The sequence below is a fragment of the Lathamus discolor genome, chromosome 6, assembly GCF_037157495.1.
Source record: "Lathamus discolor isolate bLatDis1 chromosome 6, bLatDis1.hap1, whole genome shotgun sequence".
In the NCBI taxonomy this organism is placed as follows: domain Eukaryota; kingdom Metazoa; phylum Chordata; class Aves; order Psittaciformes; family Psittacidae; genus Lathamus; species Lathamus discolor.
Window position 1 is genome coordinate 66,437,497 of NC_088889.1, and position 22,513 is coordinate 66,460,009.

General features: G+C 39.3%; 1 long non-coding RNA gene across 1 annotated transcript in view; it reads left to right on the top strand.

Moving 5' to 3' along the window:
* The first annotated feature begins 480 nt into the window (after window positions 1–480).
* The window catches only part of LOC136016331 (uncharacterized), an 80,214-nt gene continuing 58,181 nt past the window's right edge, over window positions 481–22,513 (top strand). The window contains exon 1 of the long non-coding RNA XR_010613566.1: window positions 481–535. This is a non-coding gene — a long non-coding RNA (uncharacterized LOC136016331). The remainder of the gene's footprint in view (window positions 536–22,513) is intronic.

Consider the following 22,513-nt stretch of genomic DNA (forward strand, 5'->3'; position numbering starts at 1 on the left):
TATTAACATTGAAAGAAGAACTTGTTCCCTTTGGAGGATTATGTACATGTGTACATGGAAACACAATAGAGAATTGCTGTGGCCCACTGTATTTAGCTTATTATGCTACTGCTGATTCAGTTAAAAAGCTTTAACATATCAAATAAAAATCTCTGTATTTCCTCTGTCTTTTATGTACTGATATGTTACATTTTCAGTCCTCCTGAAAAGAGGAGGTGTACCACCTGGAGCAGTAAAGAATGCTAGTTAAAGGTGGCTGCTCAGAACACTGTGGAGTAAGGAAGAGGGTTATTTTTCTATAACAGACACAAGTAGCTGGGACAAGGTCCGGTTTGAAAGCTGTCACACAAAGGCACTGATGAAACACAAGATTAAAAGCAGCACTGTCAATACTTCCTTTTATCTCCTTCTAATTCCTAGTCAGGAATACTTTCTTAAATGGCATCTTACAGTTCTCTTCTCTACCAGCTGCTTCCTGCAAGCAAGACTAACACAGAGACGAGTGCTCTCTACTGAATGTCAAGTACTGTCAGAAGTAAGTAACTCCTTTGAGATCAACCATGTTAATACAACAATCCCACTTATACCATCCTCAGTGCATGCAGAAATCATGTGTGGGAATTTTAATATCCTTTTAAAAACTTGTCTAAAAATTAGTTTTTAAGGTGGGTTGTTTTGGTTTTGTTTTTTATTTATTTATTTCCAATTAAAACCTCAGCTGTGTTCTTTGATTGTGCTAATATAGCAACAGTTTGCTAATATTTTTATAAAATTACGAACTCTATAAACTCACTATAAGCTCTTCACAGAGATGTAAAGTGGCTTGTCATAGAAATTCGGTATCCGAAGTAGAAACTGAAGTCTATTATTATCAATTATAGGCCAATTCTATAATTGCAAAAGCATTTTTACCTTTCATGTCCAGTCAATAAAACAAAAATAGAATAGAGTTAACCCAGGGACCAGAGTGTTGTTCCCACAGGTTTTGCCTTGTGTGGGAAAAATGCCTTGAGGCATTACTCTGGCAAAGTACTTCTGTGTTTTCTTATTGTGGTTTTTTGTTTTTTTTTTTTTTGTTTTTTTTTTTTTCTCTTAGTCCCGATTAGTTACAGCATTTGCACTTTTCAAGGCTGAAATTTGTAATTTAAACATAGCTCTGCGTGTCAGGAATGATTTGTACAATCTAGTGATCACAGGTTGGTTGTGAAGTGGTTGTGTATGCTTTCACTGCAATTTAGTATAGGAAACATGTTCAGCTTCTGCCTTCTTCTGGCACTGCTAGGCATAGCAGTAAAAAAAAGAGCTTGAACTCAAACTGCAGTAGAATGGTAACACATCACCAACCTGCATTTCTGTAAGTCAGCGACTGCTTGTTGGCATAACATGAGTAGTTGTGTTTAGGAAAAAGCAACATGAGCATACGTTTTCAGCCTGGAAAATCAAAGGTGGCCCTTCTAGGCAATTGGTACACAGTTCTGGAAACAGTAGGTTTGATCTGAGAGCTCTTTCTCATTAGAAGACTCCCACTTTGAATTACTAAACTATATACAAAAGACAAAGTTTGGAACATAAGACCTTAGAATTTTTAATCTTTCTATTCTAGCACTGAATTTTCACTCTAATTTTTCATTTTCCAAATAAGATTTGTGATATTTTCTCATCTCAGTGTACAGGTATATTACAGCAGTGAGTTTCATCCTTTGTGTTTGAGTGCAAAGACAGCAAATTTTCACTAACATACTTTTTGACAGTTTGGTTGTTGATTACTGAGACCCCCCAACCTACAGTTCACACTGTCTGTGTTCTAGGGAACACTCTCAATAGCCAAAATTATAGCATTTCTATATTTAGATTTCATTTTTAGATAGAATTCTTATCTGCCTTTTTTTTCCCTCTCATTTCCCGTTTGTGTGGTATACAAATATGAAGTAAAAAAGAAAAAGGGGGAAATATTTGATTCTCATTAGAAGCTTTAGAGGATCCCAGCAAGGAAGTGAGATACAAATTCTATAGTGTTTTACTATGAAGTGTTGTCTCCAGTGAATGCAGCCTAGGATACAAGGTGTTCAGGAAGGGCAAGTCCCTGACATATGGTTGGGGAAAACACCATTAGCATATGGGGCAGGAACTTGTAGATTGATTTTGCTTTAAGTAGGTAAATAATATGGTTCATCTTTGTTCTTCATACATGATACCAAAAGTATTTGGAGAATAAAAGGACTTCAAAAATTCTGTTCTGAAAGCCTGAACAATCTGCTGCATTTCTTCATCATTTTCAGCCTATCCATCTCCATTCTAGGAGTAAAGAAATTTGTTTACTTCATTTCATCAGCAAGGAAAGAAGTTTATTTTCTTTGAGGTAGTGTCCGCTGGTAATTTTATGCTGATTAATCACATCCATTGCATTTCTTCTTCCATATTATTTTACTGTCAGAAAATATTGATATTTATAGTAAATTAATCTGAAAGAAGTATCAAAAAATGCCTGTCCTTTCTTTTTGAATGTAGTAATTTATGTTTGTGTGATTTATGTTATTCTGTGACAACTTGAATAGTGCTGCAATTAACAGGCTGTAATACTTTCCATGATAAATCTGTTTTTCAGATATTCATCATTCAGATATAAATATTTACTCCACATTCAAATGAGTCTCATTGATTGGGAGCAACTATTTATCATTCACTAGTCTAGAGGCAACATAATCATATTCATGCTTTAGTTACTCCAAAATACCAGATTTTGAAATGTTGTTCACTGCTGGCTTGTTGGCGTGAATTTAATTAATTATACAAATGATAGTAAAGAATGGCTTGAACTCAAATTTCAGTTATGAACTCCACTTCAAAAATAGGCTAAGTTTAAAAGTAGTTTTGGCCTGTATGTGGCAAAGTCAAATTAAGATTACATAAGAATGTTTATACTTGACATTTCCTTACTTGTACTTGATTTTGTAAAGTGCATGTTCTTTTGAACTAGATTTCTTTCTTTTTTCTTTTTTTTTTTTTCACTTTTCATGTATTTGCTTCTCTATATCAACTACAGTTGACCTCTCTCCAGCAATTTTTTTTTTCCTAGAGAGCTGATCTTTCTCTTTCAATCCAGGCACAGATACTGCCATATGCCTTTTCCTGGATGACGTATTTCAGTGAATAAGGAGTGACAGGCAAGGGCATGAAAATGTTTTGTCTTCCTCATTGGGCTAATTATACTTAGCCTTTTTTTTTTTTTTTCTTTTTTTTTATTGTCTCTTATCAAAGCAGCATCAAGTGTCTGAAGGTTGTTTACTTGTATAGCCGGTCACTCAAAGGAAACAGGCAGGGAGAAAGCCTCTTGACATTGTAAACTTGGCTGTACCACAGTCCATGCTTCACTTTTTCCCCTGAGTTAACAGTATCTGGAATGAGGTAAAAGATTATACACCTCTCCTTCCCTGCTTTCCTCTCACCACCTTCAGCTTTTCTCAGTTTTCAGCTCTCTTGTACCTGCTTTGTTCCTGCCAGCTGCATCTTCCAAGTTCACACATTTTATGCTGCTCAAATGTTTTCTTCTTGCTCCTAGCTCTTTTGCAGTTGTTCTCTCCCATCAGCCACTCTTCTACTCCCCTTCACTTCTCCCTGTCTTCCTAATTTACCTCAACATCCCCCAAATTGTATCCACTGAAGCTCTTCTACCCTGCATCTCAGATTTTCTTCTGCTTTTCTTCTCATTGCCAGTGCCCACAAAGCACTGGAAGACACAAACAGATCTCCTGCATTCTGGGAATCACAGTCATGGTTCAGACAATGCCGGACAAAGTACAAATCATTAAAAATAAGTTCTTATACTAGACAGTTTAGAAAACTCAGCTATGTGCTTCCAATAGATGTACACACATCCTGAGAAATATAGGAAAGAAAACTTTTTATTGAATAAATAAAAACATAAAATTGTGGTTTAGATCAAATAAATAACATACGCTTAAAAAAAAGTTGTTACATCAAACATTTATTTAAGGGAAATAACACCTTCTACTATCCTACTACTCAAGAAAGTGAATTTGTTCAACAGTTTCAAAACTTCTTTCTACTTATTTAATTTTTGTTGGTTGTTGTTGTTGTTGTTGTTCAGAGACTGACCAAAACCTTTAATTTCTCTTGAAGATTTTTTTTGGTGAATTTACTCTCTGGCCAGTTCCAAGGAGAAGGTCACAGATATAAAAAAATGCAATGAATTCCGTATGAGAATATTTTATGTGGACTGCAGGGCTGACAATATTTTATTGGGATTGTGTGCGGGAAAAGCATCATGATTTAAAAACAAGTTTTGAAGTATTTGTATTCTTAACTAAACTTTAGCATAGCCTACTGTTCTTTTAAATGATTTTGAATAGAGACTTAGTTCTTATACAAGTATTTTCTTTCATGACCACTTAAAGTGATGCATGACAAAACTCACTTGTTTTTCGTGAAGAAACATTACAGTACAAACTGTATATCAGCTCAATTAAGTGTATACAGCACTGAAGCTCTCATCTTAATCACTGTGGTGATAAAACAGTAATTGTCCTGAAAGACTGCAAGGGAAACTCTAACTCAAGCAAGGACACAGTGTTCCAGTTTATCTCAGTTTCTGTAATGTAACTAATTCTTTGGTCCACCATCTAAATTTAATGCTTCTGTGTCCCTGAAGATTTGTTACAAGATCTCTTACATGATTGTTTTTGTGTTGATCTGCCAGTACCAAGTCTACATTCTCAACCAAACTGTCTTATCTGACAATTCTTTTGAGATCTCAATTTATCACAGTATTTTAAATGTTTGAATTAGTTCTGTGTGAATTGTTAGTTCAGTGGATCTTCAAAAGATGAGATTTTATCTTCTGCCTGTTTTTCTAAATACAGACATGAAGGACCAAACTTCTCTTGGTAGGCTTAATTGACTGATACTTCATGAAAGCTTCATTTTGGCATGGGGTTACAGCTTCAATAAAATTATTCCAGTTGTGTATCACAAAGAAAAGAAAAAATCATCCTTTAGTTTAAATAGTCCTAGTAGAATGAAAATATACTTAATGGCAAACAGTTTGTTCTTTTCTGTATGCAGTATTTTAGAGAATGCCCTTCAACATGCATAAAATGTTATAATCTCATTTCTCTGGAAGCACCATTTAGGCATGTGTAAGCCTTTCTGGAGCTGATTGTGCCATTCTGTCATGTTAAGGACTTATCTCTCTGTCTGCCTAAGGGATAACTGTATAGTATTAAGGGCAGGAATTAGAAAAGAGAAATGTTCCCTTTTAAAATCTGAAAATATAGTGTGTTTTATTTGGGGAATCTCATGTTTCATCAGTTTATGTGTACTTACTGCTTTGCCTCTCATCTTTCTCAGACTGTACTGTAAGAGTGACAATTATAACTTTAAAGGCTGGGTATGTTTCTCCCAATTTTTATTGCAAGAAAAATCTGAAAAGGCAGGCTGCTGAAAACACTTCCTTTACATCGGCTGCACTATCTCAATAAATGATTGCCAAGAAAGCAGACAAATTAAGAATTGTTGACAGTAAGCTGAGATACTGTTTCCAAATTCATTCCCAGGATAAATGAATTTGAAGCAGTATGGAAGGAAAAGGTCACTTGAGACAGAAATGCCCAAGTGGAAGTCCCCTGAGCATCTAGACTGCCATCAGTAGTTATTTATATGTCCTGTGGTCATAATTGATAGCAACAATTACTTTGTTTCCAGAGATAACAACAGCTGGGATGTCATAAGATATTGGTTTAAGTATTTGGAAGCGGTCCAAGTGATTCTTGGTCTAGGAAAAGGAATGCAAATGAGAAAGGAGAGGAGAAAGGAGGGGGGAAAGGAGAGGAGAAGTGACATGGAAAACAACAGCAGGAGGCTTAACCAAATGGGGTTTTAGGTGTCTAATGAAGACCTTGTTCCTCTTTTTAGTGTTTATGTCATATAATGATGCCCAGCAAAACAAAAGAGTCACAGTGAGAGTAGTTTTACTGTACAAACAATAAATATGTGTTATAACTGAGCAGAGCTCTTCTTACAGCTGGATCAAATCATGACTGTGATTAGAAAAATTAATTGCCCAGGAGATGCATCTATTTAAACAAACAGACAAATAAACGAACAAGCCCAAGGCTGATGACCTGACAGCTGACTTGCAAGCATCTGTAACAGGCTGCAAAGGAAAAGGTTAGAACATCTGCTCTTGTGGTAAACTGTTGTTTCCCCCAGGAATAATGATCAGGGTAGTGATAGTAGTGTTATGCAGTTGGTCAACCAGCCAGGAAGAAGAAAAATCTTTGTGATTTTTTGATGGTTGCTGTGGGAATCGCCGGGAGACGAGCTCATCAGATGATGACCAACAAGTCTCGTTTATTGCTAAGCAGATGGATACTTATATACCTTGCTTGCATGTTTATAGTTTGGTTACAGAGAGATCATTGGCTTACAGCTTTTACATGTTACAAGATCATTGGTTTGTAGCTTCTACATTTTTTGCAGCTACACCGTGCACACCCCCCACCATCCTCCTTCTCATGCACTTATCACTTAGTGGCCTTGGCTGTGATTGGTCATAGTATGTTGCTGTTTGCCGGTGTCCTTCATTTCCTCATTATCTGGCGTGAGAGGTTTGCACCATGTTCTACACAGATGTCTTGTTTCAGCTCGTTGATGGGAGCGTGACCTTTTGACCTTTTTCGACAAGCCAATCCTCCACAATTCCCCCTTTTTCTTTATAAAGGAATAAGGTCTGAGTCAGGAGTCGTTGTAAACAAGCAGAACAACATTGCAAAGCATAACAAAGTAACAAGCCCCCTATAATTATGAGACCTATAACGGCGAAGCAGCTTGTAAAGCAAACGTATATGCAGCTCTATGAAGTGAAACTTCTAAAATCAGCTAAATATTTCTGAAGCGCTATAAGCGGGTTACATAAAAGATAATTTGACAGACTATACAAAAGGTCTTTGTTTCAGCTAACTCTGGCGAAGACGCCTTATAGACTGACAACCACCACAATATAATTCTACTGTAGGGTCACACTGATGACAAAAACTACAGAGTTATCGAAGCACTTGTTGTATCACCAATCTCAGTTGTACCACTATATGCCTGTGGCCATGGACCGGATCTAGGAGGGCAACCGTGCTCAACGAAAGCTCTGTGTTGATTAAGGAGTTAAGTTCTTCTATTAATGGCTGTAGTGCTCGGCGCAAGCGACGCTCCTCCCGGGTCTGCGAGTCAGGGTCCATACACTAGCTCGGAGACGCCGTCACTGGAGCTTCTGCAGCAGCCGGTCTTAGTCACTTGGATGGTACCCACAAGGGTCCTGCAGGAGCACAAACACAGGCGTAACCACGGCCCAGATATATTACTTCTGCCGGCCCCTGCCACAAATCTGTATTAGGATCTCGATAGTACGCCTTAAAAGAAGGCTTTATCTTCTGTTTGTACAAAGTGCTTAATAACCGCTGGAGTTTGTTCATCACCAAAGATGCATAAATAATTTAACGTAATTTCACCCATATAATCAGCATTGATAACACCTGGAACAATGAATAGTCCTTTCAACGCAGATGATGATCTCCCCAGTAGCAAGGCTAGTCTCATAGATTCTTTTAACAATTCTGGACCTAGCTGGACTTGAGCCTCCTTAGTGGAGAACTGTCCAGTTCCCATAAGGTGTTGTAATTGCACCCCAATCAGGGGATCTCCCTGGCCTCGCTGAACTGCAACTGCCTCTTGACAGGCTTTCTGCCAATACATGTTCCATAACAACAACTGCAAAGGGGTGAGGATTAATTTCACAATACTTTTAATATAACAGCAAATCTGTTCCCCAAATATATGACAACATCTGCCTAGTGGGTTCAAACTGAATGCCTGTAGAAATAACAGTTTGCCTTAACTGAGATAGCAATTTCAATTTAAGGGAGACATTTCAGCATTTACTGCCTGACCTTGAGCGTTAATCTGGTACTTAACAGGAAAGGCAAGAATCTTTTCCTGCAACAATCAAAATCATTGTTTGACAGAGTCTCTCTCTGAATAGATTTCCAATCTATCACCTGGATTTGCATTTGTCTACCTGTGCTCTGCAACTTTACCTTCCTTTCTTCTCCCCCCCCCCCCTTTTTTTTTTTTTTTTTTTTTTTTTTTTTCAAAAGTTGTTCACCCTGCTTTGCACGGCTACAAACAGCAGCCTGCTCGGCAGCAGCTACAGCTGCCTGCCTGCTTCAGCAGCAGCCATAAATACCTGTCAGCAACCACACTTTTGCATTAACCCTTTCTTGCCTGAAACGTTAAACCACTACCTGTTAAAAACTTTTACATGAACACGATAACAAAAAAAAATACATAGAACACCATCTGCTCTCATCACACACACACACATACGTATGCATATGGGATCCCACAAGCACATTTCACACAACTACAATATTTGAAACACAAAATCCAGACAATCATTACTCGCACTACACAGTTCCACGTACAGAACGTGGCATAAGGACTCTGTGAAGACCATCAGGAAACCAGCTCCAACAAGCATCATCCCAGTGTGAGGTGGCAGGCTCAGCCCTAGCGAGCGTCCCCGCAGAGGCTCTGCCTCCCTCACATCGCATGAGGCTAGGGCTTTTATACTGATCAAAATGCACACTCATTCTGACACAGGTGGCCAGTCTATGTCAGAAGAAGTGGCCAGCAATATCTATAAAGGTTTCCAAGCATCAATAGAATCATAGACATTTGCTAACTTCTAGTACATGAGTATCACAGAGAGACTGTATCAAATGAGTTGTATATGGGGCCCCAAGTCCACAGTCCGTCACAGTCCACCACAGTCCTCCCAATACCCCTGATAAGGGCATACGAGACCTTCCCACCGCGGGTCTTGATCCAGCACATACATCACAGGGAAAGCACACAATACATCTGCATCCCACACCCATCTCGCTTCTCCCTTTACAGCTGTCCATTTATCATGAGGATCTGGGGGATATAAATTAGGCTTCTTTTCCGGCTCCATGTCAAAAGGATCATCCAGGTCAGCATCAGAATTAACAGGCGTCAGAACTTCAGGAGCAGCAACAGCAGCCTGATGAGCACGCACAGGCTCTTTCTTGGGGTCAATAGGGTCTGGGTCAAAAGAGTGTCTTCATCTCTGTCTTCCTTAATTTCTGTAGGGATCTTTTGAGGTTGTGAAGTTACAAGTGTTTCTACAGAGGTTGCCAGGTCCAAGCCGAGGCTTCCGCTGGTTGCGGGTTGCAAGGGGGTGGAATCATCTGAGCTACAGCGGCAATTTGTTTCTGCATGCGGCCGTTGGTGTACGCGCTCCTGTTGCAGTTTCCCGAACCTCACCGACACATAGAGGTGTTATGTGTGTTGTTTCGGCATTTCTGACACCACACTCCTGAGACAGTGCATTCTCGGCGGAGATGTCCCATTCCTCCACATCGATAACAGCGTAGAGGGCCACGGTTGCGCTGGCCAAGTGCGGCCGACGCTTGAAGGGGTGCAAGAGCGGCTAACACCTGAGTCTGTGAAGCCTTAGCTTGTTCCTGAATTCCCTCAGCTAGCTGTTTTATGGCATCTACTACCATAGCTTGTGGTCCTGTTGGTTGTGAGGCCATTCTTTCTAATGCTTCCTCTATAGTCCAATTAGCTCCCAAAGTAAGAATAATATTTCGGGTAATGGGGTTGCAATTTTGTAAAGCACATTGTTTTAACAAGGCTCCCTTCATGTAGTCTGGGACGCCTGCTTTTTCAATAGCTGCAGCAGCTCTGTCTATAAAGGACCCAAATGATTCGTCTCGTCCTTGCTTGATAGCCATATATGAAGGCACACCTCCTGGGTCCTTAACTTGGTTAATAGCTTGCCGTACCAAATTCATAGCTGCTCTACACTTATCAGGTCCTAATAAAGCTTGTGCCTCGGTTCTAAAAAACGGTCCTGTACCCATTAACTCATCCAGGGTTACCCCGTAAAGGGGATCCCCAGGTTGTCTTTGTATAGCTACGAATCCATGAGCCAGATTTTGCCAATGAGCGTTAAAAAGCAACTGCTGATGTTGTGAGAATATAAGCTTAGCAATACTCTTGCAATCGGATGGTAGCAAGATATGAGCAGTCCAGATATAATCTAACATCTGCTTTACCGGCTCACTGGTGACTCCAAATTGACTGGCCGTCGCTCGTAATTGTGATAACAGTTTCCAATCTAAAGGGGTAACAGTTGCCATCAAACCACCCTGGTGTTGCTGAAAAGTCACCGGGCATGCCAAGGAGGTCGCCACCTCATTGTCCCCCTTTTCAAGGCTGTCCTTAGCCACCGCTGCCCAAGCCTCCCTTCTTTCTTTAGCTATGGCCTCCACTAGGTCACTTTCTGCCCCAGGGATAGGCTCATTGCTTGAAAGAGGGTTAACAGAGGGCTTTTCTGGTTTTAGAGTCGTAGTGGTGGGGGGAGCTGTTGGTTCCGAAACTGAGGGGCTTGCTCCGGTGTCATCTGCATTTTGTGGAGATGGCAACATTACTTGTGAAAAAGCAGATGGCATTGGAATGGAGGAAGGCCAGTCAATTTCATAACTCCTGTTTTTTGCCTGAGCCGTGAGTGCCTGCTCGGCAGCTTTCTTTTCTGCCTGATATTGTAAAAGTTCATTATGTACCACCCACCATAATTTACCTAACTTTGACTTTAACATCTCTAAAATAGTTCTCCAAATCACCAACAAATGTTTCACAGTGTCACTGCCTTCTGTGGCTGCGTTCTTCGGAGCTTTCCCGATCCCTGCTGTCTTCCCAGCCTTTTGTTTTAACAGGGTATTATATATAGCTTGCCAAATCTTATCTCCAAATTTTCGCCTTTCTGCTAATTTATGGACAGTGTGAGGGTTAACAAAACATCCCTTAGACTGTCCATAAGCTAACAGTCCCTGCAGCTCTTTCTGCAGGTCGATCCCTTTAACCTACCGCTTTTGTAAGAAGGCAGTAAATAAATCATACGCCGCTTGCCTTTCCATACCTTAGCGCGCTTGTTGCAGCCCCTTCAGGTTTCGGCGGCGCGTATCAGCCGGGCTCGTCTATACGGTCACCCAGGGTCCGGCGCTTAAAATCCTGAGATCTTGGCGCTTTGACCGTCCTGTGGCTGCGATCAGGACCCGAGCACAACTTACGTCGTCCCACCGTGGTGTTCGAGGGATCACGTCGGGGTCACCATTTGTGGGAATCGCCAGGAGACGAGCTCATCAGATGATGACCAACAAGTCTCGTTTATTGCTAAGCAGATGGATACTTATATACCTTGCTTGCATGTTTATAGTTTGGTTACAGAGAGATCATTGGCTTACAGCTTTTACATGTTACAAGATCATTGGTTTGTAGCTTCTACATTTTTTGCAGCTACACCGTGCACACCCCCCACCATCCTCCTTCTCATGCACTTATCACTTAGTGGCCTTGGCTGTGATTGGTCATAGTATGTTGCTGTTTGCCGGTGTCCTTCATTTCCTCATTATCTGGCGTGAGAGGTTTGCACCATGTTCTACACAGATGTCTTGTTTCAGCTCGTTGATGGGAGCGTGACCTTTTGACCTTTTTCGACAAGCCAATCCTCCACAGGTTGCGATCCTTAACATTGTAGATTTGATTGCAGATGATCATTGAATCTAGGCTTAAATCTGTTTTTTTCTGAATCCATGGACATAAATCCATTGCATTTAGTAAGGATGAGTTGCTTTGTTCTGAAGGAAGTGCAAAGGGAGGACTCAACTGTGTTGGAAAAATTAATGTAGCTTTTCTGCATAACTTCACAGTTGTAAGCAGTTAGAAATAAAAAGATATTATCTTCTTGAGAATAATCCTTTTTAAGCATGGGTTTGAAGGAGCAGTCTTCATTTGAAGAATTCGTTGGAGATACCCTATGACAAACTGATAAAATAACCACTGACAAATTGGTAGAACCAATGACTTCCAAGGCAATCAAACATGAAATTGCTGCTTCCATTTCTGTGGTCATTTCTCCATGCAGCTGCTTAGAGGAGTAGGTATTAGTATATTAGTAAAGCAATTATGCTAACTTTTCACAATGATTTCCAGAACAGAAAGAAGACAGTGGGTCTAAGGAGCTACAGATCTATACAGTGTGAAAAGATAGGAAACTGTAATAAATTCAATTAATTAGTAGATATCTAGATAACGGTAATGTTGGGAGAAACAAAACACAACTTCTGCAGATGGAAATCTTATCTTCAAAATCTGTTACAATTCTTTGAAGCAGTGACAATGTCAATATGGATAAATAATTAACAGTATCTTTAGATACCTCATGGATGGATAAGGTTTCTAAACAAAGAAAATAAATCATTTCTTGCTATAGAGTGAAAAACATTAAACCATAGCATATGAAGCATGGTACTAAATAGTTTTCCCCCTTAGAGAATGTTAAACAAAAGTGGCCATTACACATAAATAAACTTTAAAAACAAATGAATAGTTAAGTTGACAGAGTTCTGGTGATACAAACCTTAACAAAATGTTGGGCTCTCTTTTACCATAGAAAGAAAGTTAAAGTAATTCTTGTAGTTCTCAGGAATCATAAGCTCAATACTTAGTGGTTGTCAAAATATACAGAAGACTGGGAATTTCAGGAAACGACCGTGAAAAAGTAGAAATCATTACCATGCTACTTTATAAAGTCCTGAGTGTGGTCACTGATAACTCTCATACTTCTTAGCGGAACTAAAAATAGCAGAGAAAGACAATAAAGATAGTCATGGAAAGGGTTGTTAAAGAAGAGGCTAAATAAAATTTGGTCTAAAAAACAACAGTAGATAGCAAATAGGCAGGCCTGAAGTATAAAGGGTTAAAACGGAACAGAACAGATCTCTTTCAGAGGACTACTAACTGCCATAGGTCATATGAAATCTTCATTTGTGAATTCCCTTAACAGCAATTTGACCTCCAATCTTCTGGAACAGTAAGGATGGGTTTATTTTATTCTGCATTTTCCCTGTTCTCTTGTCTGTCCTAAGAAAATACTATTTACTGTTGTCAGACATTTTAATGGCATTTACCTCTCAGGTTCTGTTTTATAAATGCAAGTAATAATTGAATAAATAGCAAATAAAAATTATTATTTGTCCATATATGGTCTGCTAATTTCTGTTTCATCTGCCCTGATGTGCCTTTTCCTTTGATAATCTACAAATGAAGAATATAACATCCTCCAATACCTAGCCCAATCTGGCTGCTGATGCTGTCTCTGTCTATAGCATCTATATCGTGGGAAACAATATAGATGTCTATAGCATCAGCATCGTGGGAAACGGGCGAGGTGCCTGAGGATTGGCGGATGGCAAAGGTCACACCAATCTATAAGAAGGGCAAGAAGGAGGACCCAGGTAATTATAGACCGGTCAGCCTTACCTCCATCCCTGGAAAGGTGATGGAACAACTTATTCTTGACTCCATCACTAAGCATATCAAGGATGAGGGGGTCATTAAGAACAGCCAACATGGTTTTATGAGGGGGAAGTCATGTATGACCAACCTTATAGCCTTCTATGAGGAAGTGACTAGGTGGAGGGATGATGGTAGAGCGGTAGATGTAGTTTTTCTTGATTTCAGTAAGGCATTTGATACTGTCTCCCACAGCATCCTCATAGATAAGCTAAAGAAGTGTGGGCTTGACGATCAAGTAGTGAGGTGGATCGAGAACTGGTTGAAAGGAAGAAGGCAGAGAGTTGTGGTCAATGGCGCAGAATCTAGCTGGAGGTCTGTGACTAGTGGAGTTCCTCAGGGGTCGGTGCTGGGACCGGTGCTGTTTAATATTTTCATCAATGACCTGGATGAGGGAACTGAGTGCACCATCAGCAAGTTTGCTGATGACACAAAACTGGGAGGAGTGGCTGACACACCAGAAGGCTGTGCTGCCATTCAGCGAGACCTGGACAGGCTGGAGAGTTGGGCGGGGAGAAACTTGATGAAATTTAACAAGGGCAAGTGTAGAGTCTTGCATCTGGGGAAGAACAACCCCATGTACCAGTACAGGTTGGGGGTTGACCTGCTGGAAAGTAGTGAAGGGGAAAGGGACCTGGGGGTCCTGGTGGATAGGAGGATGACCATGAGCCAGCAATGCGCTCTTGCGGCCAAGAAGGCAAATGGCATCTTAGGGTGCATTAGAAAGGGAGTGGTTAGTAGGTCAAGAGAGGTTCTCCTCCCCCTCTACTCAGCCTTGGTGAGGCCGCATCTGGAATATTGCGTCCAGTTCTGGGCCCCTCTGTTCAAGAAGGACAGGGAATTGCTTGAAGGAGTCCAGCGCAGAGCCACAAAGATGATTAAGGGAGTGGAACATCTCCCTTATGAGGAGAGGCTGAGGGAGCTGGGTCTCTTTAGCTTGGAGAAGAGGAGACTGAGGGGTGACCTCATCAATGTTTACAAATATGTAAAGGGTAGGTGTCAGGATGATGGAGCTAGGCTTTTTTCAGTGATATCCAGTGATAGGACAAGGGGCAATGGGTGTAAACTGGAGCATAGGAAGTTCCACGTTAACATCAGGAAGAACTTCTTTACTGTAAGAGTGACAGAGCACTGGAACAGGTTGCCCAGGGGGGTTGTGGAGTCTCCTACACTGGAGATATTCAAGGCCCGCCTGGACAAGTTCCTGTGTGATGTACTGTAGGTTACCCTGCTCTTGTGGGGGGGTTGGACTAGATGATCTTTTGAGGTCCCTTCCAACCCTTGGGATTCTGTGATTCTGTGATCTATGGTAGCTTGGTGCCCCTAATTTCATTAGCCCTTAGGGTCTGATCCCAAGCCAGCAACATGTGGTTTTCTGTCCAAAACATGACCTAGACACCCTTAGTTCTGATGCTCTTTTAATTTGTAGTGTTTGGTGAGGTCACCTTTCTAGCAGGACAACTGAATATTTTGGCAAGGCTAAGGCAGAAGAGTAGAAAGGATTTTCCAGAGTCATGAAAAATAATCATGGAGCCACAGTTTTATCCCCTTACCTTCACAAGACAGGAAAGGAAACCCCCTGTCAAATGGTTTTCCTGCAACTGGAGTTTCCTCACCCCCGCTTACTATGACTTTGGTAGTCTCTTCCAGTATTCCAGTCACATTAGAAATAATAATGCAGACTATACCCCTTCCTCACAAAGACTTCCACTGGGATGAAGTCTGCAGAGCCTAGAAGAAAGGACAGGCACAGGGAGAATCATATGGACTGGTTCAGCTCATGTTTTTGTCCAGGGGGCTCCAAGAGAGTGAGCAAATGAATCCTGAATTGTTTTTGAAAGACTAGCTGTTTGCAGCAATTTGCTTGTGGCTGTGTTGTTTCCTCCAAAGGGTGCGGAGAAACAGCATAAAAGTCCGAACTTCCACAAAACAGTAGCCACTGGGCAAACTTACCTTGGCACATTGGAGGAGCCAATCTGAATATTCAGAACAGAAAGCCAAATTTGACTGTGCCTGATTCTGGACTAGCACAGCCCTTACTCAAGTGAACAGTGCAATTCCTCTGAAGTGCAGGATCACACCTTTTAAAGCTTGAGTAACTGTTTACAAGCCTACTTGGAGCTTTGTGAGAGTATCTGTATCTGAAGACAGAGGTTACAATAGAGTAGCCTTGTATACCCTCTAGTGGTATGCTACAGAATTTAAGGTTTTGTCCTGATCTCTGCCTTTTAAACAGCCTTTCTGTGGATTACCGTGAATACGTTCTATGTATTAAAGTGTAGACAGTAGATTTGGGCTCATGTTATATTAACTGTCTTAGGTCTTGACCTCTAGGAGATTAATAACAAGATAAATAATAACAACAAAACCACAGATTTTCAAAAATTAAGTTGCTATGATTGGGTAAATAGGACTTAAATGAAGAATTTTAGAATTAACCTTATCCTTAAGGTAGGAATTTCAGAACCTTGAAAAAAAATGTTTCTGTAATCAGCCTTTTCAGTTTTAGCCTTGTTGTGTATACAACTCAGTATGGTTCTTAATCGTTTATAACATAAGCACCTATGATTATCTTCCATCACTTCAGGAAACAGATTAACCAGTCAGACCCAAGTTGGTAGGTGGTGAGAGGAGGTAACTACAAGATTCAGGAGAAAGCAAGAGTAGGAAATGTACTTGCATTTTTTATTAACAGCTATATTTTCTGTACCTTTGCAACTCTTCTTATATTTACAGGAACATATTATCTGCTCCAGTATTTGTTTGTCTAACTAAGGTTTCAGGGGATTAGTTTTACTGGAGAGTTTCAGACCTGGATATAGCTCACAAACCTTAAAACGTCCCTGAAATGTATGATTTCATTTCAGACAGTGGTGTCTAGCTCTGTGCTTTTTGAACAGTTTGTCAAACCTACCTGTCCTTGTCATAATGCAAATCTCAGTCTGAGTTTGGCAGACTTCACTTGCTTACCTCAGCTTTTGGTCTAACCTCTGCCACACAGGCTGCCCTGTGCACAGCAGCATCAATTTCTTAAGTGGGAGCACAATACATTGCCCAGAGCTTGCTCAGTTTTGTGTAAGTGGTCAGTGAGCAAGCAGCCAAATTCAGAGGGTCAGACTTAAGGTATATAAAGAATGTAAAATATTAACTCCTCTCTTTCCTGTAGCTGTGGAGAAATTTCCTGCTGAGGGATTCAGCTGCAGGTCACAGAGCAAGTGTGGCTACAGCCCCATTTGAACTTCCCCTATGGCTGGTGCTTCAGCTCAAGTGTTGTAGTTCTCAGGGCTGAGATGAATCCTCTTAGATTTGTTGAGCTTTTGCCTGTTTTTCAACCAGCTCTGGTCGTTAACTGAACCTGGCCAGACACCACTGCGAACCTCTGTATGAAATATGGGCTCACATCTAGGAAGGTAAGGAAAAAAGAACAGAAATGTATCTAATTCTTTACAGAAGGAAGGGGAAATACTCTGTTTGATTTGATTGGCAAACATCATGTATTTGTCTCGCCATTGTTGCATGTTGTGGTCTGACTGAGGTGGGGAAAAAAAGAATACTTTTAATGACTTTTACAAGTTAAAGTAAGGTAGGAAGGTACTGAACCCAAAACTGTTTAGACCCTCACAGACTGCTGTCTTAGAATGAAATATATAAAAAAAGACTACAGAGTTATGTTTTCTTTGTTATATGTTTTATCTAGGTAGCAGTTTGCTTAAGAATCCTGAAGCACTGGGTACTTCTCTGCCTGTTGATTAAGCTGTTGTTTTGAGGTTGCAGTACAATTTTGTCTGGTCTGTAGCTCACTGGACGGCCTGTATTTCAGTGTAGGTTCAAGTCATAGTGACAAAATGTAACAAAATTGTCTATCAGGGGTCAGATATTCTATCATGTTTTGTGATAGCATCCTTAGATAATTAACAAAGTATCCATATATTCTACTTGGAAGTAACTGGAAAGAATGAATCTCACTGAAACTGAGAAATAATTTTGTTAGTCTTTTAGCTGTAAGCCTAAAATCCAGTTAGCAATTTTAAATATTTAAAAAACACCCTTTCTGTCCTGTCTTTACGTAAGTCCTTCTTAAGCTGGATAAAAACATATTTGTTGATGTGAAAATGCAGTGTGTGTGTATCCATAGGGCTCCTTCCAGTCCAAACCAGAGGAGTTTCTTAACTTCCTGTATTATAGAAATTGCATAAAGAGAGGGCTGTGATACATTTGGCTTAGTATTTGTTTTCCTTGAACTTCATGCACTGTTTTATGAGAATTATTTGTGCTTACAATGGAAGTGTTGTGAAAGATGAGGAGCTACAACTGAAGCTGGTGAACTTGTTACTGATAAACGAGCAACATATGTTGGACTCGCTCCAGCACCACTGTTCAACCTACTTTTCATCCAGGTATTTTCTGTTGGAGAGTATGAGGATGTTGATGAAATGTGTTAAAACTGGGTGACCCTGAAGTGAATAGGCAGAAATAAGTGGTGCTGGCTCCCTTTTTTTTCCCATTCCTTTTTACTCTATCATGTATAGGCTTGATCCATGAGTTAGAAGTCCTGAATTTTCTGTCAAGCTTGCACCTCAGTCTTCATGGCGGAAATTCCATGAAACATCATGATGTACTAAAGATAGCTAATTTGTCAGTGTATTTGATGGAACTCTTGCTTTAGAGTTTATAGCTCTCCCTTTTTTCATTATTCTCCTATGTTTTTGCAACTTTCTTGTCTTTTTGTTTTAATGCTCACCTATTTGAATTTTCTTTTCCATTAGTGTAGTTTGTTATGCCTGTGTCTAAAGGCAGATGAGAGAACAATTCTGGTACTTAAAATGAAAAGGAGAGGTAACCTGATCTTAATTTAGATTAATGCTATTAAATTGAAGGAATTATTGTCATATTAACAATTACACCTGGTATAAATTCAGTTATTTCTCACCTCTAGCTATACCTTGTAAAATAGCAATCTATGACATGACAATTTCTGAAGCAACTAAATAACTCTACTAAAAGGCAGCTCCAGGAAAAGATCTGCTTTTAATAAAAGAGGAAAATGGCACTCAGAAAATGAATGAATGAAAAATTGTTTCTGTATAATAAATAATTTAAAAAGCTTAATAGTGAAACTGTTAGACTGGCCAAGTTTTTCGAATCCATCTTTCTTAAAAAAATAGTTATTAATAGTTATTGTAAACCAAAAAACCTGATGATAACCATTGTTGGTAAACGTGGACAGAAATATTCTTTCAATCTTGTTGGTGAATGTTGATTTCTCAAGTAACACCTCTGTGACAGTATATTCGTGTTTTTGTCTAAGTTACTTATGTTAACCAATGTAAGTTTGTTTATACAGTAATTATAGCATACAATCTCAGATCCTATGCAGTCTGGATGTAGTTTTCTTGTGTGAAAGGTTATTTTCTGCAAAAGGTAAGATTCTGGAATAAGAATCATATTTAATGGATTTCATATTACTCCTTGATAAGCTGTTACACTAGGGGAATCAACATATTATTTATATTTTACTATGTAATTCTTTGATCCTGATGTACTGAGCTCTGTATGAGTAGCAAATTACTCAGTGGGACCCTTCTGGAACACAGTGCTTCTCATTGTGAAAGCAGATGCCACTAATTGGTTCCATGTGATGGACCTCGAGAAGTAGCTTATAGTGGCTCTGCAGAAAGAGACCATGAAGCTGGTAAATTCAGCTTTAACTTGGGCATTTTAGTACTTTAGTGAAGACTTAGGTACTAGTTTTTGATAAGCTACATTTAATATATAAACACCTTACCCCTATTTTTCTACTGTGTAGTTAAACTTGAAAACTGCTGCTATTTCTAGGATGATTTCTAGAATTTAAGTGTATTCTTATTTCAGTGTGGGGGCTGGGGCTCTTGGCAATATCAGATGCTTATATTATCTTTTAAAACCATACAGGTCTTATAAAATATTTTAAATAGCATTAGTCCATGCAAGTACATGCAGTTTGAAAACTGAAGATTTTGGGTTTCCTCCAATGACAAGGCTCCTCAAAATGGTAAGACATTTTTGATATATTTAAATTCTATAGTGCTTTTCTTTCAAGGTATGTTTGTAAAATACAACATATATATCCTTTTGGATCATTGTTTTTCTTTCCATCCTTTATACTCTGGATCTCTTGCAACAGTACTTCTAGTTTAAGTTCCTAATGCTGAAAGAGGTAAATACACTCTTGCAGTGCCTCAGGGAAAAGGGTGAACCCACAGGCAAGAGGGAGTGATGTGTAGAAGGAGCTTTTTTTTCACCTGATGAGTTTCTTGAGTCTTGTGCATGGGTTAAAAGACAGTAATATTGGGCACTGCCATGCAAACTGAGCATTTGCACTGCTGCACTGGGGCTTATCTTTTGCTTGCACTCTCTTTATCTAGTCACTCAAATCTCCAGCCCCATGTGAGTCATGTCTAGGTGTGCAGTCAAGGAGTAGGAGAAAAAAGTAGCTAAAATACTGTGCTGAAGCTGGTATAGTTCCACTTGTGCTTGTCGGCTACTGTGCTGCTGCAACATAGCTTTATGGTCCTTCTACTGAGTCCTCAAGCAGTGGCTTATTTTCTGTGAAAGGACAACAAAAGCAAACAAAATGCCAGGTTTTTCTTAGAATGATAGATTCATGGAGTCCAACATAGCACTGCCAAGTCCACCCCTAAACCATGTCCCTAAGGGTTTCAATAATCTTGATTTAGTGTCTGCATTGGTGATAAGGTTCTAAAATGAAGGTAAAGCTTTCAAGGTGAGAGGTTTTTACTTTTTTTTTTTCTTTTTTTCTTCTTACGTCTGCCCACATGATGGCAGTATGTGTTAATCCAAACCAAGAAAATGAAAAATACACTGCTTGCGAACAACAGAGTTCTGTTTCAGTCTCCCAAAATCCCAAAAGCTTTGAGAAGTTTCCAAATGGCATTATGACCAGTTATGAAAGAATAACTCCCACTTATTGTAAAAGCCCCCAAGACTTACGAGGCAGTAAAGCCCTGCTTCATGCAAGAACTGCATGTAGCTGAGTCTGAATGGGTATGGAATGGTACTGTGTTATAAATAGAAGTGGTCAGTGAAGCTTTGTCAGTCATGCTTAGCTTAATCATTTGCAGTCAATAAAGTCATTGAAGTATGATTACCACTCCCTGGCATCAGTTTTGCAAATGCAGAACTGGGGCTCTGAGGCTGCACGGGCAGCTAGATGTTGAGTGTTTAATCTGTGGTAAGAGTACAGAAAATCTAAACAGACAGACCATTGAGATATTAGCTGCAACAAAGTTTAGACATTACTTCAGAAGGATTATGACCAGGAACAAAATCTACTGAATATGTCAAGCTCTTCATCTCTTTGTAAATTGAATCAAGGGAGTTTGGGGGGGGGGGGGGGGGGGGTGTCTGTATGTGTTTGCTGCGTGGAATCAAAGAACATTGCCACTAGTCAGAGATAAAGCTTATAATGTTAAAAAGCACACAATCCAAAGCAAAACACTTCTTTTTTTTTCTGAGCCTTGACATACCTGGAAGCACATTTCTGTTTTTTTTTTTCTTATTATTTTCTGTGTGCTGTAACTTAAAGTCTTGTAGGCTTCATTTTAAACCTCAAACTTTTTTGATGCCAAGATTTGATAAGGAGAAGGAAATAATAGAACTTTGTGCTTTCAACAGCAAACCCAAGGAACTAGGAACAGATACCTGATTTAGCCCCAATACATAAAATAAGAGGCATCTGTGAAGCTCAGCAGGTTTCTTTGATGAGGGTCTCTGAGGAGTCTCACCTGTAACCAATTTATCTCCTGGGTCAGGTTGCAGAACATGTGAGTACAGACAGTACTCCTTTGTGCTTTGTTCTTGTAGTTTGTAATTTGGAGTTCAGTCTTAATAGATGTGATTTTTTTCTTGTCTTGATGTTGGATAAATGAACAACTGGGGAAGTACTCTTTTACTTGTGCAGCTTTATTTCCTGAAAACTTGGACTTTGTGATATGCTTGCAAACTGTGGTGTGTCATGTACCTGCAGCTATGAAGCTAAAGAGATGGGAACTTGAAGCAACTTATAATACCAGGGTAAGTAATCCATTTTTACCTTTGCTTATTGTATTTTTCAGATCCTAGGTATTATTAATCTAATATATATATATTAGATTTATATTATATATTATAATTATATATTATATCTATTATATATTATTTATCTATATTATAGTATAGAATATAAACTCTATATTATAATTATAATTCTATATGTCAATTATATATATAAATTATATATATTATTAATATATAGGGATTATGAATCTAATATATCTAATTCTATATGGCTCATTGTAAGGCATACTATGGTTAACCTATCTTATTACAACACATTTCTTCTGCTTGCTGCTGTATATAATGTTCTATTGAAGTCCTTGCCCTCATGGTTTAGACTCTATAGGTATGCAGAACTTACTGGTGGCATGCTATATTCCCATATGTATGGTGTTGCTGCTCAAGTTATACCTAAAAATAAACCAGCAAAAGTTACTGTGGTAACTTAATTATTCCTTTATCCACATAGAACTGGTACTACTAATGGAAGAAGTCAAGGTATCTTCTCTGTCTAGGGAGATTTCTGACTGTGTAATTCCTATAGATTCAGGCAAATGTTCATTTTATTACACCCTTATTTATCTCATGTCTGCAATAATCTCCATTTGGAATATCTCACTTTTCTTCTAAGTGGGTAGCCTGCAAATAACATTTACTTCTAAACATTGCCTATCAAAGCTGCATAAATGTGTTATTCCATTGTTCCCACAACCCACCTCTAATATAAAGAAATTATGTCAATTGCCCACTAGTATACTCCTCTGTGTGGGCACACTAGGATTATTAACTGGCATTTCTCTCCCTTATTTTACTATACTGAGCTATTATTCAATAAGGAAATTTTCCCATTCATTTAACACATTAAAATGTGCTATTTAGTATGACACAGAGATTATCTAGTCTAGAATCCTCTGTGTTAGGCCCTGCTCATATTAAGGGGAGAAAATTTCTTCCTCGAGGAAACTAA